This window comes from Octopus bimaculoides, chromosome 4 (assembly GCF_046866305.1).
Source record: "Octopus bimaculoides isolate indiv1 chromosome 4, ASM4686630v1, whole genome shotgun sequence".
NCBI classification, from domain to species: Eukaryota; Metazoa; Mollusca; class Cephalopoda; order Octopoda; family Octopodidae; genus Octopus; species Octopus bimaculoides.
Window position 1 is genome coordinate 100820623 of NC_142931.1, and position 19473 is coordinate 100840095.

The 19473-nt window shown below is 36.0% G+C and overlaps 1 long non-coding RNA gene across 1 annotated transcript; it reads left to right on the forward strand.

Moving 5' to 3' along the window:
• Positions 1-1487: 1487 nt before the first annotated feature.
• On the forward strand, positions 1488-8809 carry LOC149136184 (uncharacterized). Its single transcript, XR_016241625.1, has 2 exons — positions 1488-3631; positions 5686-8809. It is a non-coding gene; the product is annotated as an uncharacterized LOC149136184 (long non-coding RNA).
• The last annotated feature ends 10664 nt before the right edge of the window (positions 8810-19473 follow it).

The following is a 19473-nucleotide window of genomic DNA, read 5'->3' on the forward strand; positions in this document are numbered from 1 at the left end:
TCCTAAAATTGATGTCGAATAGATTTGTAAATGTGTCATCGACAAATAATTCCTAGTGAGATTTGGACTTCGAACGCAAAGACTCTGAGCAACTAACACAAGACATTCAATTCGATGCTGTTAGAATTCACGTAGTCTACTGTCCACGACCAGGAGTTTGAATAGCAAAGTTAAGTTGAGTGGGATTTGAGCTAAGGGTGCAAGAATCTGGTTTAATACTATAAGACATTTCATCTGATATTCTAACGGCACATCTGATATTCTATATATAATGATTAGGAAATATTCACATATGATTACTACTGATGTATATCTATTTTTTTTTTTTTTTGACACAACAATAAAATACTCTGCAGGTAAGAGCAATACAAACAATAATAAAAAAAAAAAACGTTTCACCTATGAAATTACACATTCGAAATGGTTAACTGTTGTTAGGATATCCCTGACAAAAACTGAAGTAACTTCGTTCAGTTCGACATTTGTGATTATTACGCTTCGATCATCCGACCTATACTGAATGATGAAATGTATTTCAGTATAACACCAATACCACAAAAGTAAAATTGAAATCATTCTGTGCGCTCGTCAAATATAATGATTATATAATGTAATGATATTCTAGAATAAGAAATTCAATGATTCCCTTAATATTAGCAAGTTTGCTCAGAACTCAATCAGAAAACATTTCCTAATATCGCAGGTAGTTTTTACTTTGGCGAAGGGCTTTTAGCCCTAATTAATCGCATCTGATAAATTCAGGAAAACCTCCACAGCTTCTTTAAGGACTTTCGTTTCAGAATAAGCGACGAAATTTACTGCAAAATGCAAACTAGCCTGCTGCTAGCCTAGATCGCTTCAATTGTCGTTATCACTCGAGCTACAAACCTAATAAAACGATTATGTCCATAAATACTCTAATAAATCCGGATATACTATTTATAAGTTAAACCCGAATTTCTCACATAGGCTTATGAACAGATTTTCCAATACAGCTCAATATTATAACCAAGCCTTGGCTAAATCGGTTCTTTCTGATTTGGCGGACACCATTTGTTTTCTAACGAAACACTTTCAAACTTCGGATACTGGCAGAATGTGTCATATAAACCATCTTTTTCTCTTAGCCTTGTTAAGAAAAGTTTGTATATTCGAAGTTATTTCATGTTAAAAGTTGTATTTCGGTATTTTCAACCAATCACTGAGGTCTATTGAGGTGAAAACAATTACTGCTGTGGTTTGTCAACAACACGTTGTGGCGGTGTAATGGGATCTTTTCCCTTGAATAAAATTACTGCCGTTGTTTGTCAACAACAACTATCGGCGGTACTGTTATTTATGACATCGTTTGTGTGTTTGTACTGGTTTTAGCTTTAGGGTTAGGGTTATGAGTATTTTTGCCAAATTTGGTGAAAAATTTGTGGCGGTGTATTGGACAGATTTTCACCAAATATGGCAAAAATACTCATAACCCTAACCCTAAAGCTAAAACCAGTACAAACGCACGAACGATGTCATAAATAACAGTACCGCCGATAGTTGTTGTTGACAAACAACGGCAGTAATTTTATTCAAGGGAAAAGATCCCATTACACCGCCACAACGTGTTGTTGACAAACCACAGCAGTAATTGTTTTAAACTGTTTCGGTAGAAAACACACTAAATAAAAAATGGTGTCCGCCAAATCAGAAAGATCCGCTAAATCTAGTTTCCAGGATAAAATTTATTACACGACAGCATCTACCGCATGCACCAATAAAAACAAAAGCATAAAAGTATCACAGTTGTTATGCCATAGGTCGAACTCTTCCTTAATTAGTTCCTCTTAAACCGTGAACATCACTAGATCTTTTAGAAAAAACACTATCAAAATTTCGTGACACCCTAAATTTTGACTGAAAAATTCCCATATTGTATGTAATGCTTGTAAAATTTGTAAACGTTACAAATCTATTAACACACCAACCCGAACAACAGTTCTGATCCCAGCAACTGCTCTCTAGAATCTAATTCTGTGCGTAAAATGTTTCTGAAGCTTACGCTAGTATAACACAAAGTCTATTTATATCAATATTCTATTTGTACATGAATTCCTTTAAAAATACTTTAGAAACAAAAGCAGATAAATCTCTTTGGTATCCTACATTTGGTCGTGAGAAAGAATTAGTGTCATATCATTATAATTGGAGCATACTTTCTAGAGAAAAACGTATTACTAGAGATAATAATTTCTGTAATCTTTACCCTATAGAGGACTACCATATCATTTTCGCTAAAATCTCTGTACTCAATTGCCAATAAGAAAATATTCAGAACTGCATTCGTAGAATACAAATGTTTTGAACCGAACATATTTCTACACCGCTTACAATGGCCTGCATCTGTTGACCCATTCACAAAGTCTTTCACATAATTAATTCATCTCTTCACCTTCACTTTTGTTAATGATTGTAAATTCCACAACGCTATCACAGCATTGTTTTTTTCTTTTTTGATCGTGTGTTCGTTTGTGCCTTTTTAAAATGTTTTGACTTAGAGTCAGTTACCATTTTAATCGACTTTATTCACATTTCATCTTTGCTTTATTCTAACTCGACATTCTGAAGAGTGTAACGAAACAGCATGATCACTCTGTAAATGTCGATTTTATCAAATCAAAACATCTGTGTGTGTGTCAAATAATTTTGAGGTGATATTTGAAGCATTGTGACAAGCAAAATTCGAACGAATTTGGAAGCCAAACAATGTGTTTAACAAAAGCATAATTTATTGTTCTTTTTCTTTTCTTCTTAAATTGTTCTTTTTTTTAATTTTTATCAAAACCTCCATTTCAAAGGGAGTGTTAGTAGTACATATTGGAATGGAAATGAAAACAATGGACAAAGTAACACAGACAGACAAGCAGGCATCCATCTCGACTGATTCATCGAAGTCCGGAAGCCAGTTGAAACGGAGTTCAAATGTAATGGCAGCAATAGTAGCCTTCAAAAATTCTCCGTCAACCAGACAAATAAATCAACGGCAGATTTCACTTGGTTTGTCTTGTTGTCATTGTCGAAAATGAAAAGATAGCGATAAATGAGTAAGCACAATATTACAAACAGATAACACAGCGCAGCAGGCAACCCAACAAATAATACAAGATGCAACACAAGCTATAAAAATACAACGCAATGAACATCAGCAACAAAAAATATTCTTATCCGACCAACCAGTCAGCCTGTGATTAATTCTTATGAGGTAATATTGAGGAACCATGGAGCTGTTGCTAGGTAATGAGATGCGGGTTCACTAATGTTAACATGCTTTGTAAAGGTGGTCAAGTTGTTTGTGAACGTTCATGCTTTTAAAGTTTCATGTTTAAATGTAAATTAATGTTAAAATATATGATTTCTTTGCGATATAAACGTTGTAGCGACCTTTTTTTTTTTTTTTTTTTACTTCAGGCACTTTAATTCTTCCCTGTCATGTGTATTACTTTTGACCGGTCAGAGATTAGTAATCGGTGAAACTAACTGCTCTGTAAAGGGACAGAAAAAACAATTCTCTTCCCCTTTCTCACATAGCTCCATTCGCTCGACATGCAAATATCCTCCTCTGACTTTTTATTCTGGCAGCAATCATGTACAGGTACCAAATATTTCTTTACTTGCATTTCACTTTCCCGTGATAGCAGTTAACTTCTACAACGGCATAGACTCAACAGAGCTTCCGCCAGAAAATATGTGTACATTTAGCTGTCTTTCTTTATATGAAAACCATTTAACTTTGGTCAATTCCATAGACACGAACACATGAAAATATCTATCTATGCATAATGTCCATAACATTTCTACAACGTAAAATATGTAACTTTCTTATCGGTGTACATTTTCATAAACACATTTATGCAAACTATTGCAAATGAATACCTAGAATTTTCCATGTTCTACTTCTATATTGAAGTTGAATATTCATACCATGTGTCGTAGAATTCCTATTGTCTTATTATAACAACAAGAGAAAATGATACACAACTAAATTTTGTTTTTACATTTATGAAAGTGACCAAGGCGAGGAGCTGGTAGAATCGCTAGCGCATCGGACGGCACTTTTAAAGAAGTACCACTTTTGAAGGCAAAATGTATTTTTTGTGGAGACCGGGGGCAGCAAACGGAAGGGTCGCCCTGGGTGGTACACACTCTAGCTAAACTAGTGGGTCGATGTACTCGACAAACCACTACTTTCAAAATTTCAGGTCTCGTGTCTACAGTAGAAAGAATATTTATTAACCTTCTAAATTTCATATAACCTGTATTAATTTCCGACAGAGATGTTTTGGAAGGCGTTGATTGAAATTTGTAAGATATTTGTAGTAAAATATCAATTATACGACGTGAAAAATAGTTGTGATTTTAAAGAATGAAAAACGATTGTAATTATAAAATTTCATTATTCAACTCAATTTACCATCTCACCAGTCAGTATTAGCTGAAATTCTTTGTTGTTGAATTTTCATTTCAGGAAGCCAATTCCGCTGCAACTGTAACTGAATTTATTTGTCCGTCTGCTATTTGTGATACAAAAGTATAACAAGGGTATTTAATCTTTGTTGCGTCATTCTTGACAGAAGACAATGTTTTCTGTCGTTTTGCCAGAGAAAAATGTTCGTTCACCTGTATCAAATATTACAGGAATACTTAGTAAAAGTTGACAAGTGTACAAGTTTCTGATAGTATGTGCTTTCTATCAGGTTAAAAATAAATTTTTTTTTTAGATGATATACAATATCAACCAAACAACAAAGGTCTCTCTCGGAGAAACTTCAAATAATGGATGTTGAGCTAACGAAAATTGTCAATGTCATCAGTGTTTCTTCCCATAATAAAAGTGAAGGAAAGATGACTCCGATGTTCTGAGGTGACTCAACAAAACTGGTAGACACATACATGAGCCACAATATATAAAATAACCACACTTCCATAATGGTTGCTTTGGTTATGAAAGATTTACTTTGATGTAGACACAAACTTCGTTTTAAGTATCTCTGATAAACATACTGATGTATCCAACAATGGACAACTTATTTTATATGTTCGTTGCAGTGACAAAAGCCTGGTGGCCAATGTTTGTGTTAGACATAATTTTCAGTATAATTTTCCGTCATTATAGACGTGTTCATTATACTGAAACTACATTGATGCAATTGAAGAGGAGTATGCTTTGAGAAAGACAACTTGCGTTTAGAATGGCCAAGCGATTGAAAAAACTTCAACTGTATTTAAAATTCTCCAAGTTTGAGAGCGAAGGAAATTACAATACGCTGCATCACATTATCTTACGGGATAAGCTACAGTAAAGAGATTGTAATTTTAATCAAGTATTCACCAAAGAGGGAAAATTTACTTCAGATGAAAAAAATATGGAAGAGTATGAAATTATATTGACAACTGATGGTATATTCATTCCCAATGCATCAAGACGGGCACAATGTGTTGCTTGTTTTTAACGAATTATCTTTCGTTTTTTCTTTTTCTTTTTTCTTTTACTTGTTTCAATCATTAGACTGCAGCCTCGTGTTTTGGCAAGAATGTGTGTAGTCACAACTGGATGTTGTTCGGCGTCGTATAATTGGATGCCAAGAATAGATGGAAATGCTTAATTTTTTCTTTGAACTAAATCTCAGTTCTTCTACTTGCATACAGACAATTTATCAAAGTCGCTGCAAGCAGCTACTGGTATAATGTCATCAACGGAGAGACAGAGGATGGAAATTTACTAAACCAGTTTCGAAAGAGATGAGGAATGGCGATTAATTTGACAATCTCAGCGATGATATAGTGTAGAAAGTAAGGACACGCCATTTTGTCTCAGAAGTTGCATTATCATGAAAACTAAAGTACCCTAGAACAATTGAAATGGGGATTGAAGAAGGCACATTTCTATTGAGAGCACGAGAACTCTACAGAAGTATTTTATTGGTTAACACTTTGATCAGGAGAATTACAAGGTACATAAAAAGCTGGAGACATCGCTATTAAAGGTTATCATCAAAGTGAAAACCTTGTCAGAAATCGCTTTCATTATAGAAAGGAACACAGATGACTTACGTTGGAGTAACCGCTGAAACAAAACGATTCTGTTTGTTTTGCGATTATGTCATTAGATACGAAACTAGTGAATCGACACAACTTAAATAGCACTGTGTAACACGATCTTTGTCCTTGGTAGCAGCTGTTCTTTCTTATTTGCTTACCCATAGAAAGTATGAAAAATGGTTAATTTTTCCTTCAAACTTTGCTTTTGCTACATTCATTCAAAGCCTAAAGAACCATTCTCAACACATGGCTATGATACTCTTTCACTACTTCTGCTCATGATCAGAGATGCACATATTATCAGTCACTAAGGGACATGCTCAAGTGGTTAAGGTCAAGCAACTGACAAGCAAATTTGTGGTATTGAGTAGAATATTTGCAATAACGATGTTTCTGAAATAGAAGTAAACTGAACTGTTGGGCTTACGATCCCCGTACTAATACTGCCATCTATGTTGCCGGAACGTTCTAGAGATACTTGAGAATTTTAGAAACTTCTCGAAAGTTCTTGAAACTTCTAGAGATTTCTGCTTCAGCAACTCAGTGCCGAATCTGTCCGGAATGTAATGGTAAATAGATCAATTTAAAAACATTGATGTCCAAGTTATAAATGTAAAGTTTGAAGTGTATAGTAATTTCCTTTGATTTCTAGATGAAAGCAAAGAGGAAATAACACTTACTGACAAAAAAAAAATGTTACAGTGTAATTTGTGCCCAAATTTGTAAACACAAAAAGCTATATATATTTCAGCCAAATCACCCAACTTTCTACTCCGAGCTGAATAGTTATAGGTTTTATCTGTTACCACACAGTGGCGTACAGACGGTAGTGTGTGATTTTCTACTTATTTATCCTACTTACTTGACTCATACATATTAAAACAGTAACAATTCCAAAAATATTTGTTCCACTTCCGTTTCACTTAATTACATATCAAAAACCAAAGCACTGTTCCAGTAAAGTTACTGTAAAAATTATACAAATTACTCCAAGTTACTCTTCAAATTGATAATTTTTTTAAATTCTGACCGCAACCTGTATATTTTTGCACATGAAATATTATACTATTTTATCAATTCACCGCTTGAGTTATTTTAAATCCTGAAAATAATGTTTTGGCATCAAGAAATAATTCAATTCTGAAAGGGTTAATTAATAAAATAAAATAGCAATTTCTAAAAAGTAATATTTCACAAAACCAACTAATTATCTGCTTACTTTCCACTAACATTCATAATACACACAAATCGAATGTGAACCAATAGAATATTAGTATTCTTTCTTTTTTCTTCGTCATTCTCGCACCGTAGATAAATATGGATAGATGCCACTATAATATATTTAGACATGTAATTCACTTACCTCTAGGTTTATCATTATTGTCCAGTTATTGTTCCGTATTTTGAAGGCGTGTTGTGGCTTAAAGGTTATATTATTCTTCCCACGATCGTAAGGTCGTGAGCTTGATTCGCGGCGACGCGTTGCGTCCTTGAGCAAGATATTTCATTTCACCTTTTTCCCAGTCCATTCAGCTGAAAAAATGAGTAATACCCGTATTTCAAAGGGCCAGCCTTGTCACATTCTGTGCCACGCTGAATCTCCCTGAGAACTACATTAAGGATACACGTGTCTGTGGAGTGCTCAGCCACTTGCACGTTTATTTCACGAGCAGGTTGATCGGATCAACTGGAACCCTTATCGTCATAACCGACAGTGCCAATGTTCTGTATTCCATATAGCAAGCTAAACATTATAATCTAACACAACATCTGTACGCTGTACGGAAGAATATTCCCATCTTTATGGCTGAGGGACGGAGCTTTCAAACACGACCACAATTTCACAACCACACTTCTTGTCCAGTTCCTTGCATCTTCATATTCTCTTCGGATGAATAAGGTCGAGTCCACCAATTTTCTCCAGAACTGATTTAATATAGGGGTCAATGCACTTATATTAAACACTCACAGACTGTGTAAGTTTATGCTGGGAATTGTCCATTTTTTAGTCTGGCTTTCTTTCAAGGCTGTTAAGGCCACACTGCTCATCCAATTAAACTGCTGGTATAACTTTAGAAGTGATGTCTCCTAGAAATGTTATTTAACAAAAGCTAAGGAGTGCCTCACTCCCAGTGGTTTTATAACGCGTCGGACACTGGTTCAGAATTTCTAAATTCCTGCGCTTTTGTGAGATAGTTGTTCATCCGTCTTTTGGCCACTACCGTTCTTGTCAGCTAGGTTTCCAGGACATTACCTGCAAAATTGTAAAGGACGAATTGTGAATGCAAATATTATGTACACCTTTCGGGTTGAGAATCACAGCACAGTCCTTTCAACACTTGATGGACACTGTGTGCCAGAGTGTAGACTTTGTTTTTAAATGCCTGGATGACATCCCCATTGCAAGTTAACATGCGGAACTCCACAAGAAATACCTGTCGACTCTCTTTGATGGACTTGAACAATATGGTTTTGAAGTCAACCCTCCAAAGTGTATCTTTGGTGTAAAAGATTTATTTCCTTGGACATCAAATCACAGGTTATTACACCCCTACAAGGTAATGTGAAAGCGATCTTATCCTTTTCATGCTTCACCACAAGCGAGGCTCTGCAACAATTTGTGGAGATAGTAAACTTTTATCATCGTTTCGTCCCATCTGCGGCCACTCTTATATGTACTTAACGCATACATCCATGGCTATACACACATACGCTTTGTTCTCATGACGGCCTGTCTATTATTCTGTATACATGACGCACACACAGACACACATGTTAACATACCAATAAATCTTCTCTTAAACATTCTACTCGTTGTGTCTCTCTCTTTTCCCTATGGCACATATATGTATTATTCTTTTTATATTTATTGCGTCGACCGTGTGATGTACTAAAGAGCCATTCTCGTTACATCGCATGATTATTACACACCAAATTCACACCGTGGAAGATAAATCACATCGCACTCTGACGATGAACAATCGCCGAAGAACCAATTAACTACATGCATAGGATGAGTGGTGAAAATATATCATCGGTTCCAATAACAATCAACAGTTCTGGTGGCGAAGCTATGTGGACTTTTACCTACAAAATTGTAAAGGAGGAACGGATTTTTTCTGTTGGGCTTTCACTTTTCCATTCTTTTAATTTTGTTCCAATTGATTTCAAATTTGGTGCATTGATGTAGTTTTGTATGCTAACAAAAGAAATGAAATTCATTTTTGCCATAAATTAATACGTAAAAAGTTAATGGCTTTTAAAGTTTGCAAATTTGGGGTAATTTTAGCCAATCGTATGCCACAGGCACATTGGTGCCTGTTTCCATAGTAACAGGCCTAGCTGTTGTCTGCTTAATAATATTACAGCAACTATGTACCTATATTCTGAACTCTCGTTTTTGAATTTACGCTACAGAAAATTATTAATTGTTTTTTGTTTTTTTTCTCAAGTTTGGTATATTGATGTAATTATTCACACTGGATCTGATTTTGTTATTCACCTCTTCCGGAAAAAAATTTAGAAAAAAGGCTCACTAAAAATAGGTTACTAATTGATTAACCCCAGGTCATCCACTGGTCGGACTGACCTTAAACGCTAACACTAAACCCTAATTCTAACGCTAAACCTAAACCCTAACTCTAATCCTAAATCCCAGCCCTAAACCACAACTCTAAGCCTAGAGTATCTCAAAATTTCGCTTTTGAGTTTTCGCTATTAATTGTTTACATGAACTGAACAACAGTAGTATAACTGTATTTGTATTGTTTGTATTGTTCTTTTGTTTCTGTAATCTAACATACGGTTTGTAATTTCCTAATCTTTCGAAAACAAAATTTATTGAGGATTTCTCCTTTTGCCAGTTTCAACGTTTTGCATGACTTTATTCGGATCTTGTTCAAAACGGGGGCACCAGTTTTCATTTATGCTTTATGTAGTGTTTTTGGTACCGAAAGACTTTCAAACTTCGTATACTTATCTATTTTGTGTTATAGAACAGAAAAAAATTTTTGTATTCGAATTTATTTCATGTAAAAAATTGTCTTATTTCGATAATTTCTACTAATCACTGACGTCTATTCAGTTGAAAACAGTTAGCGCTGTAACGGTGTATATCGTATTAATCCCCTAACCCTAACTAGACTGTTAACCCTAACCCTAACTCTAGAATCCGAACTCTAAAATTGTTACACACATAGATACGCACAGCGTAATTTATTATATAAACAATATATGCGTATAAATTACGATTAAACCGGATGAAATATGTCACAGGGAATAACATTTTTATGACCGGCCAGCAGTAACTCTATTCAGCTGAATAGACGTCAGTGATTGGTTGAAATTACAGAAATACGACAACTTTAACATGAAATAACTTGCGATGTAGGTTTTTTTGTTAAGAAGACTAAGAGTAAAAGATGTTTTATATGACACATTCTACCAGTGTCCCAAGTTTCAAAGTGTTTCGTTAAGAAAATACTGGTGCCCCCGTTTTGAACAAGATCTCTTTATTCATTTAAAGTTTAAATTTTAAACTTATTTAAACTCGAAAACTTCTTACAACTTTCGTTAATATATTGCTTTCAATTCAAGGCGGCGAGCAGGCAGAAACGTTAGCACGCCGGTCAAACTGCTTCGCGGTATAACGGCTCTGTGAATTATTGTGAATACTGATGTGAAAACTGTGTGAATTACTGTAAGTTGTCTCTGTAAATAATTGTGATTTTTGTGGAATTATTACGGTTACGTTTCACGCGAGCCGCTGCAATTTTTCCCAGCTATGGCAAGTGGTAGTGTCTCCAGTAAGGAGAGCTACGCCAAGGCCACTGCAGCGAGGAAGCCAGTGTCGCTGGAAACCAAGTTAATCAAGTTGGATATGGAGGAGGTGACCAGAAGCAGGAATTTGATAGAAGTTGAGGGAGACTCATACAAAATGTGCCCCACCAAAAGAGACTAAAGAAAACAAAATTCTGAGGACAGTTGTGTATCGTACACAGGCTGTCGAAACCTGTAAAATTGAAATGGTGACGGAAGAGGAAATCGAGGAGTGCCTGGGTGAAATTGTGAATGAAGCCACGTACATCAACAGAGGAAGAAAGTTCGGTACGATAGAGGTGAGGTTCACCACTATAGAAGAGGCAACCAAGCATGCGACCAACATTTTAAGAAGTGCAAAAATAGCATTGTTACCAAGTTATAGAGGAAGAAGTGTGAAAATACGTATTCCCAGAGTTACACCAGAAATTAAACCAGAGTGGTTGGTTGCAACAGTGCTGGCTGCAACCAAGGAGGAGCCGGAATTGGAACCAGTGGCGAAATCAAAAGTGCGCAAATGGTGGGGATTTGGACTCGAAATGTGGCTTTTTGCCACATTCGAGGACATAGAAAGAATTCCCTACCAGATAGAAGTGGGGGATGAGAGAAAGTTAAATGTTGTAGTCGAGGGAAGGAAACCAAATTGCTACATATGCGGGGAAAGAGGTCATATGAAGACCAAATGCCCCCTACATGAGTTCACACAGCCACAGCAAGAGAAAGCACAAGCAGAGGAGGAAAACATTGTAGACCACACTGAGGAAATAAAAGAGAGACAGAAGTGGGAAACAGAGAAAACAAAGGAGAACGAAAATGGAGCTACTAACCCTAAAAAGCGAAAGAAAAATAAGTCAAAGGAACGGTCAACAGAAAACAAAAAAGAGATAGAAAAGCCAGAAACTAATAATGTACAAGAAAAGGAGGTGAGAGCGGATAAAAATGTTAAATACAAGGGGATTTTGATAAAGTACGAGAAGAGCGAGCAGATGGAGAGAAAAATCGTGAAGTTGGGGGAAATAATAAGAGGATGCCTGAGAAATGCATTTTGATACATGAGGAAAACTACTGGGGGTACATAAAAGAACTTGGTGAAAATATAACAACGACACGGGTATGGTTGGTGGAGACACCACCCCCTAGAACTGATTATTTGCAGTTGATAAGGACACAAGTAACAGTGGTTAATGGGAGAAAGGTAACACGAGTGTTTCAATTTTTTGAGTTGCAAAACAATTAAAATGTTTTCATGGTGTTTAACGTGAAAGTGAAAAACTGGATAAATGTAACCACCCGACTTCGGGGGTCGAGTGGACATTGCGCCTCATTTTTCATTCTCGCATATTGTCATTTTATTTTAATTTTTCTTCTATTATCATTCGCTTTTGTAATTTTTAGTTCCCCGATTGTATGTTTGTTGCGTTTTGTACCGTCTTTATGTTTTGTGGTGTCTTAAAAATTCTTTGTATAGACCTCCGTTTTTAGTTCAAATTCCACCGAGGTTGACTTTGCTTTTCATCCTTTCGGGGTCGATAAAATAAGTACCAATGGTGTACTGAGGTCGGTCTAATCGACTGGCCCCATCCCCCAAAATTTCGGGCCTTATGCCTAGAGTAGAAAAGAATATATTGTTTCTGTTTGTTTAATAAAAGTTATCACGTAGAAAATGCCAGCTTCCAACTCCTGTTTTCTGATTTAACTAAAAATAATCAAACTTTTAAACATTTTTCCATTTTTTTTTCTGGAACAAATGAATAACAACATTCAGCGCGAAAAATTACATCAATATACCAAATTCTAAAATTTATATTTACTTTTAAAATTTCAAAAAATGAAAATCAAGTAGAAAATATCTGGACGAACTATAATTGCATATTCACTAAACGGTGTCCATACACTGCGGACTTAGTGCAGCAAGGAAATTCACTTAATGCTAAGACTCAATCTTCTCGCCGGGATAGTCCTTCTCCCGCTGTTAGCAATATTTATGCCTCAATGAATAATAACCAAACCAATAATGGATTGTTGTCAACCTTGTTGTGTACGTACTTTAACAAAGTTACACCAGCAACCCTCCTCACCAAGCAAGCCGGATGGGAATCGATTTAGTCGGCGACGACACGGTCACGCAGTAGGTTATATTACATTACATTTTACTTGTAATACCCGTGAACGATGTGATGTGTTTTACAACGTATTTCACTATTAGTTTTAAGAACGGTGTGTGGGGTGAGCGTTGAGAGTTGGCCTCCTTAGTCTCTTTGGTCCCCAAGTAAATGTATGTAGTCGACATTCCATCCCTCTTCGACGAAGAATTTTACTGAAACATTAAATTTCTTTTCTGCCTTATGGTATAAATCATATCCCTTTATTTCAGATACTTAGATTATTCGGGTTTTATTGGGTGTTCAGAACGGTGGATGGTGGGGCACAATGAGTAACAGTTACTGTATTTTTGACTTTCAGGAAAAAAAAAACAAAAAGAACTTACAAATGTTCGCTACCGTACAACAACTACCAGCTAAGCAAATGGCATTCTCTAAATGCATTAACCCATAAACTGCGATAGGCCACCTCAGTGGAGAAACCACGGAAATAGGGCATGGTCTGACCTAATTTTGATGACGTATAATGTATGCACACGATACCCTTTCACCCCAGAAACAGTGTAGTCAATCACAGAAGGTGTTAAGAAACACTGAGTATTTTTTCGAGTGATAGATCGATGTTGATTGGCAGTATAACTTTGGAAAAGTTCGCCGAACTAATGCACTCGAAGCAGTACTTTACCCAAAATAGACTCAGCAGTTCGTGTTACATACAGCAAAATCCCAGCAGTTTATGGGTTAAAGACACTATAACATGTTCAGAACACTATTTCAGAAATTTATCTCCGTTCTGTTTGACAAATTTAGATGGGGCAAAATGAGTAAGATATGATAAGGTAAGTTTGCCTCTTAAGTTTTCCAGAATTACATTTGAAAAACAAGACTCATATACATCACTATCCATCCTTAGACATAAGAAAGATCAGAAATGCAACAAAAAGTTTTTAATTCCTGGGTCAAATTGAAAGAGGTTAATGGAAAAAGGACATATAATATGAAATTAAAAAAACTCGACTAAATCTAAAAACACAGGATAAAATATTATCTATAACCTTTTCACGACCTACATCATGCAGTTAAATTGAAAGAAATTATTAAAATTCGTCATTACTCGCGTTATCCCATTTTAGACACCATTCTTTGAAAATTAAATATTAATAAATTAGACGTTAGTGTTGGAAAAATCGACTTGTGATCCAGAGAATAGAATACTAATTGTTAAACACCAAAAATTGTCCAGGTATTTTATTAGCAACCTCAATTACAATCAGGTTCAAAATTAAGGAAAGCCGTTTCGACGGAGTTTCACATCAGGATGCCCACATAAATTGGATTTTCTTTGTTTTGACGAGGTTTTTTTTTCCAATTTTCTTTTCACTACGGCCTTCAAAGTGTTGGGGTGCATCTTTTCATGAAAACAATTTTTTGAAAATTTATGATTTTCGTTTTTCACTTCAACCCCCTCGCCACCCACCTCCAGACCGATAGTTTTTAAGTGTGTTGTGAAAAAAAAAAAAAAATTGGCCAAAATCGGTCCGGAAAGTAGTGGTAGAGGGGTGTAAAAAAATCATAAATTTTCAAATCATTTTTTCATAAAAAGATGCCCTCATCATTTCGAAGACCATGGTGGAAAAAAAAATAAATAAAAATCCCCCGTCAAAACGGAGAAAAGCCAACTTATGTGGGTGTCCTGATCCGGAAATTCGGCCAAGCTTTTTGGAAAAATAAAAAAGTGAATGAACTACCTATCACCTAGCTACGTTTCAAACTCTTTCAACTTCCACGACAACTATGCTGGCCAATTTTTACTGCCAAAGATGATGCAATATCTGAAATGGTTTCAAGCAGGTAGGAAGAAAATGACTAGAAATCAGAAACTTGTCATTTGCTCGCCTCCCGCCGACAGTCTGGGTAATCTGGTATTTTATTCATGTATTGTCTTATAGCGTTTACTTGTTTCAGCCACTGAACTGCGACCATGCTGAAGCATCGTTTTGTACTTATTCTATTGTCTCTTTTTGCCGAGCCCTCTAAGTTATGGAGATGTAAACAAACCAACACTTTTTATTATATATATATATATATATATATACACACACACACACACACACACACACACACACACACACACACACACACACACATGCAATGGCTTCTTTCAGTTTCCGTCTACCAAATCCACTCACAAGACTTTGGTCGGTTCATGGCTATGGTAGAAGACACTTGCTAACTGTATCACGCAGAAGTACTGAACCCGGAACCGTGCGGTTGCACATGAAATGTATGATTATTTTCAAATGTTTAATTCTGTAAAGCATTTGTCATGTATACTCGTATTCTTAATCCGTTATTTATTTATAGAGTTCATTTGTTGTGATAGATATCATCTCAATTGCTAACTCATGGTGATGTGTTGTACGAAGCAAGTATGTTTAGCTTTAAATCAGCTCTAATCCAGAACTCGTTGGTTGACCAACGAGGCGTGATTGACCATTCCATTATCCTAATTTCCCAATTATGTCATATCTCCACCTAAATAAGGACGGAACTATATGCCACTCTGACATGCAGTCATGAATTATATAGCGCAATGTTTCCCAACCTATTTACCTGCAGGCCCCACTATAACTTTCCAGAATAATGTATACTCGTCTGGAGGTTGGAAAAAAAAACAACTTTATTTTTAATATTTCATAATTATATACTTTCCCTAAAGAAATATCCACACTAGGGCATTAGAATAACGCTATACTGTAGCAAAGAGTCTTCACACAGTAAGCTTGGCTGGAGGGATTGGTTTGGCTAGATTGAATATAAGAGTCTGCTTGCGTTGAAAAGGAAAGATTCTCACAATTCCACAAACAAAACAAAGACAAAAGAAAAAAAATTGTATCCCTCGCTCCACCACAATTTTCCTAGGTCCCGCTGGTGGGACGTATGCCTCACATGGGGAATCACTGATATAAAATGTAAGTGACAGTTTGCACAGTTCGCTCTGTTTCTCCTGTTCAGTCTCTTTCTTGTGTTTACAGTCAAGACTCACAAGCTGAACAAAATGAGCGATTGCTGCTGTTTCTCTGTACTAGTTTCAAAATTTTTTTAAGCGACTGAGTCAGTATTATTAACGGGGGGGGGGGGGGTAATGTATACCATGGTAAAAGAGATGAGCTGGCAGAGTCGTTACCGTGCCGGTAGAGGCTAACTAGACATCCTTATGTACAAAGGCAACAAACACAGGTTGTAGACTCGGATGTTGACTATGGAGTGCTTTCCAAGAAAGACAACGCACAACTATAACTGCATTATCGTTCATTTGAAAGATCAACCGCGCAAGCAGGATAATGCGTTCAGTTGTCTTGAAGAGACGAACACCTCAGGCAGAAAACATCATAGACGACGAACAAGCAGGCTCTATAACGGTAGGAGCACTATTGTACAGTCTTCAACTTCCTTTTCCTTTGTTACAAATATCTTCAACACCAAAGGGGATTCTAAAATCTCTTCTAGTTTTCAGGAACCTGTTTGACATCATGCCTTATGGGCCACAATGAACAAAGTTAACATGAGACAGAAGGAAACTCATTATAGCTAACACATTTACGTCAAGGCAATACCGTCCAGTATTTGTACAAAGTACTGTCGAAGTGACAATCATATCACCACAGGTGTTCCTCTGTGTGTTTCTAGACAGAAAATGAATGATGTTCATGAAGACCACAAATTGATATATATATATATATATATATATATATATATATATATTCGTATATGTATGTATGTATACTGTATGTATATATATATATATATATATATATATATATATATATATGAATATATAAAACTTAGGTTTGTTTCGACCAAAGATTAGTCCAGGCCATGTCTAACTTTATAGCACCACCTGATAGGATTATCCAAATCCTTTTTACAGTCAAGTTTGGACTATGGTCCATTCAAGTAGTGAGTTCTTATTGAGTGAGTTGTATCCAGGTATGGGTGGCTTGTCTGGTATTCTTTGAAGAAAGCTGTCTAGGCTCCGTTTAAAGCTGATAGGATCCTTTTCCTCTTTTATCTATTTTGGGACAATGTAAAACAGGGCAGGGCCTGTTGAGGAAAAGAAATTATGCCGCATTGTACCTATATGTTGTGATCTTGAATTGGGCAGGGAACGTATGGCTCGTGGTCTCAGCCTTGGATGAACCTTGAATCTAATATTGACCTTATTGTTGATGTGGGCACTCCAATTGAGATTGTTGTCAACAATTACACCCAGATCTCTGATATTGTTGGATGCCGTAAGCGGTCCCCCTGAAGGAAGGGAATATGACTGTTTTAGTGTAGACTTTCTTCCAAAATGCATCAGCTCAAATTTTTCCCTCGTTCAGTTTCATTTTGTTTTTATCTGACCATTGACTCACAGCATATGAAGTTCAAAAGATATTCGTTTATTCCTTTCTCACTTCATTTTCTTATTACCGCTCTGTACCCGACTAGCGCTTCGTTCAAGAGCATACGTATATTGAGTTCTACCAGGTCATTTGTATCGCAAGCCAACATTTGTGTGTGTGTATAAAACTAAATATTTATGCATAGAGGCACACACTAGTGGTTTGGGTGTTGTACTCTTGATCGTCAGATTGTGGTTTCCATTACTGGACCGGGTGATGCGTTGTGTTCTTGAGCAAAATTCTTTATTGCGCGTTGCTCTAGACCATTCAACTGGCAAAAGTGTAATCCTACGATGACCCGATTTCACGTCCAAAGAAAGGGGATTTATGCGCTACAGAACTCAGGACACCGACCTCATGACCCTATGGCTCGGAAGGACCTTTGCTTTTCTTGAACGTGGTCGTGTATCTTACAAAAACGCAAGGAAAATCTATAGTTAAAACCTCTTCATTATGGAATATAAAAGAGATGTAAATAAATTGTTATTCTCTTCGTATACAGAAATCTATCTATCTATCTATCTATCATATATAATATATAATATATATATATATATATATATATATATATATATATATATATATATATATATATATTGGAGAGTGTTGTAACACGTTGTAGGATTCATTGTTTCCTCATCGGAAGATAAGTGCCTCATTCTTCTTGTCGATAATAACAGATGGTTGCTCGAACTTCTGAAGATAACAGCCAAACTTGCATCATCGTTGAGTGACGACGGATCTTCTGTTATCACTCGATCAGTCAAAAATAGCAGCTTGCAATCCTTAGTACACTAAAGCCGAAATTGTCATGTTTGGACAGCTTTTCATCATAGGACTGTTTATTTATGGTTGAGCCAGAGCTAAATAACAATGACGTGGTCGCTTGACATGCTAGAAACCACAGCTGCATCTCTTTAAAATCACACCCTCCAGTTTTAAAAAGTTGAAAACAAGTTTGAAGACCATGGGTTGGTCATGCCTGTAACGCCTTTTGATCATACATCTGATTTTGGGCTAAACAGCAACACCAACAAACAAATGAAAGGCCTTCCATGTCAGTCCTGGACAAATTGCGGCCCGTGAGACTTTCTGAAGACATGCCGAAGAAAAAACTCCCTTGAATTTTTTTTTTAGTTGTGCAACCCGACTAATGAAAAGTTATGTCTCATGCGACCCGTTTCTCGAAATAGGTTGCTCATGCCTGCTCTGTGTAATTGTTCGACGTGCTAGTAACAACAGCTAAATCACACCCTGCTGTCTAAAGAACATGCATCGGATAACGTGGTCCTGTGCGCACGCGCGTGTGTGAGTGTGTGTATGAAGACTGGATGGTCATGAATGGATTCTCTTTGACGAAAGGTTAACTCGTATAGAGTTGATTGGGGTTAAACAACGGTAACCGCAATAAAACCACTAATGCCACCACAACTATTACTAAACCACTACACTACCAGAAGACCACTACCACCATCACAACAATTAGAGTAGTCAAGAGGATTTTTTTTTCTACCTGGATATGTATGTGTGTATATGTGTGTATGTATGCATATATATGTACGTATGTGTGTATATTTATGTATATGTGCATGTGTATTTGTGTGTGTATATATATATATATATATATATATATACATATATACATTCATACATACATACACATATATACGTACACACACACATTTAATATACATAAAATGTTTTCCTTTAACCTGTATCTTAGCACACGTACCACTACATACACATTCATACATGTACACATATGTGTGTGTATATTTGTATCTCTCTACCTTCTCTCTCTCTCTCTCTCTCTCTCTTTCTCTCTCATATATATATAATATAATATAAATAATATATAGATATATGCATATATCCATACATAAATGTATATACCTACATTTATATGTATACATACATGCATATATGGGTACATATATATATATATATATATATATATATATATATATATATATATATATATATATATATATATATAATCTGTGATCTGTCCTACCCCTTGTATTTTA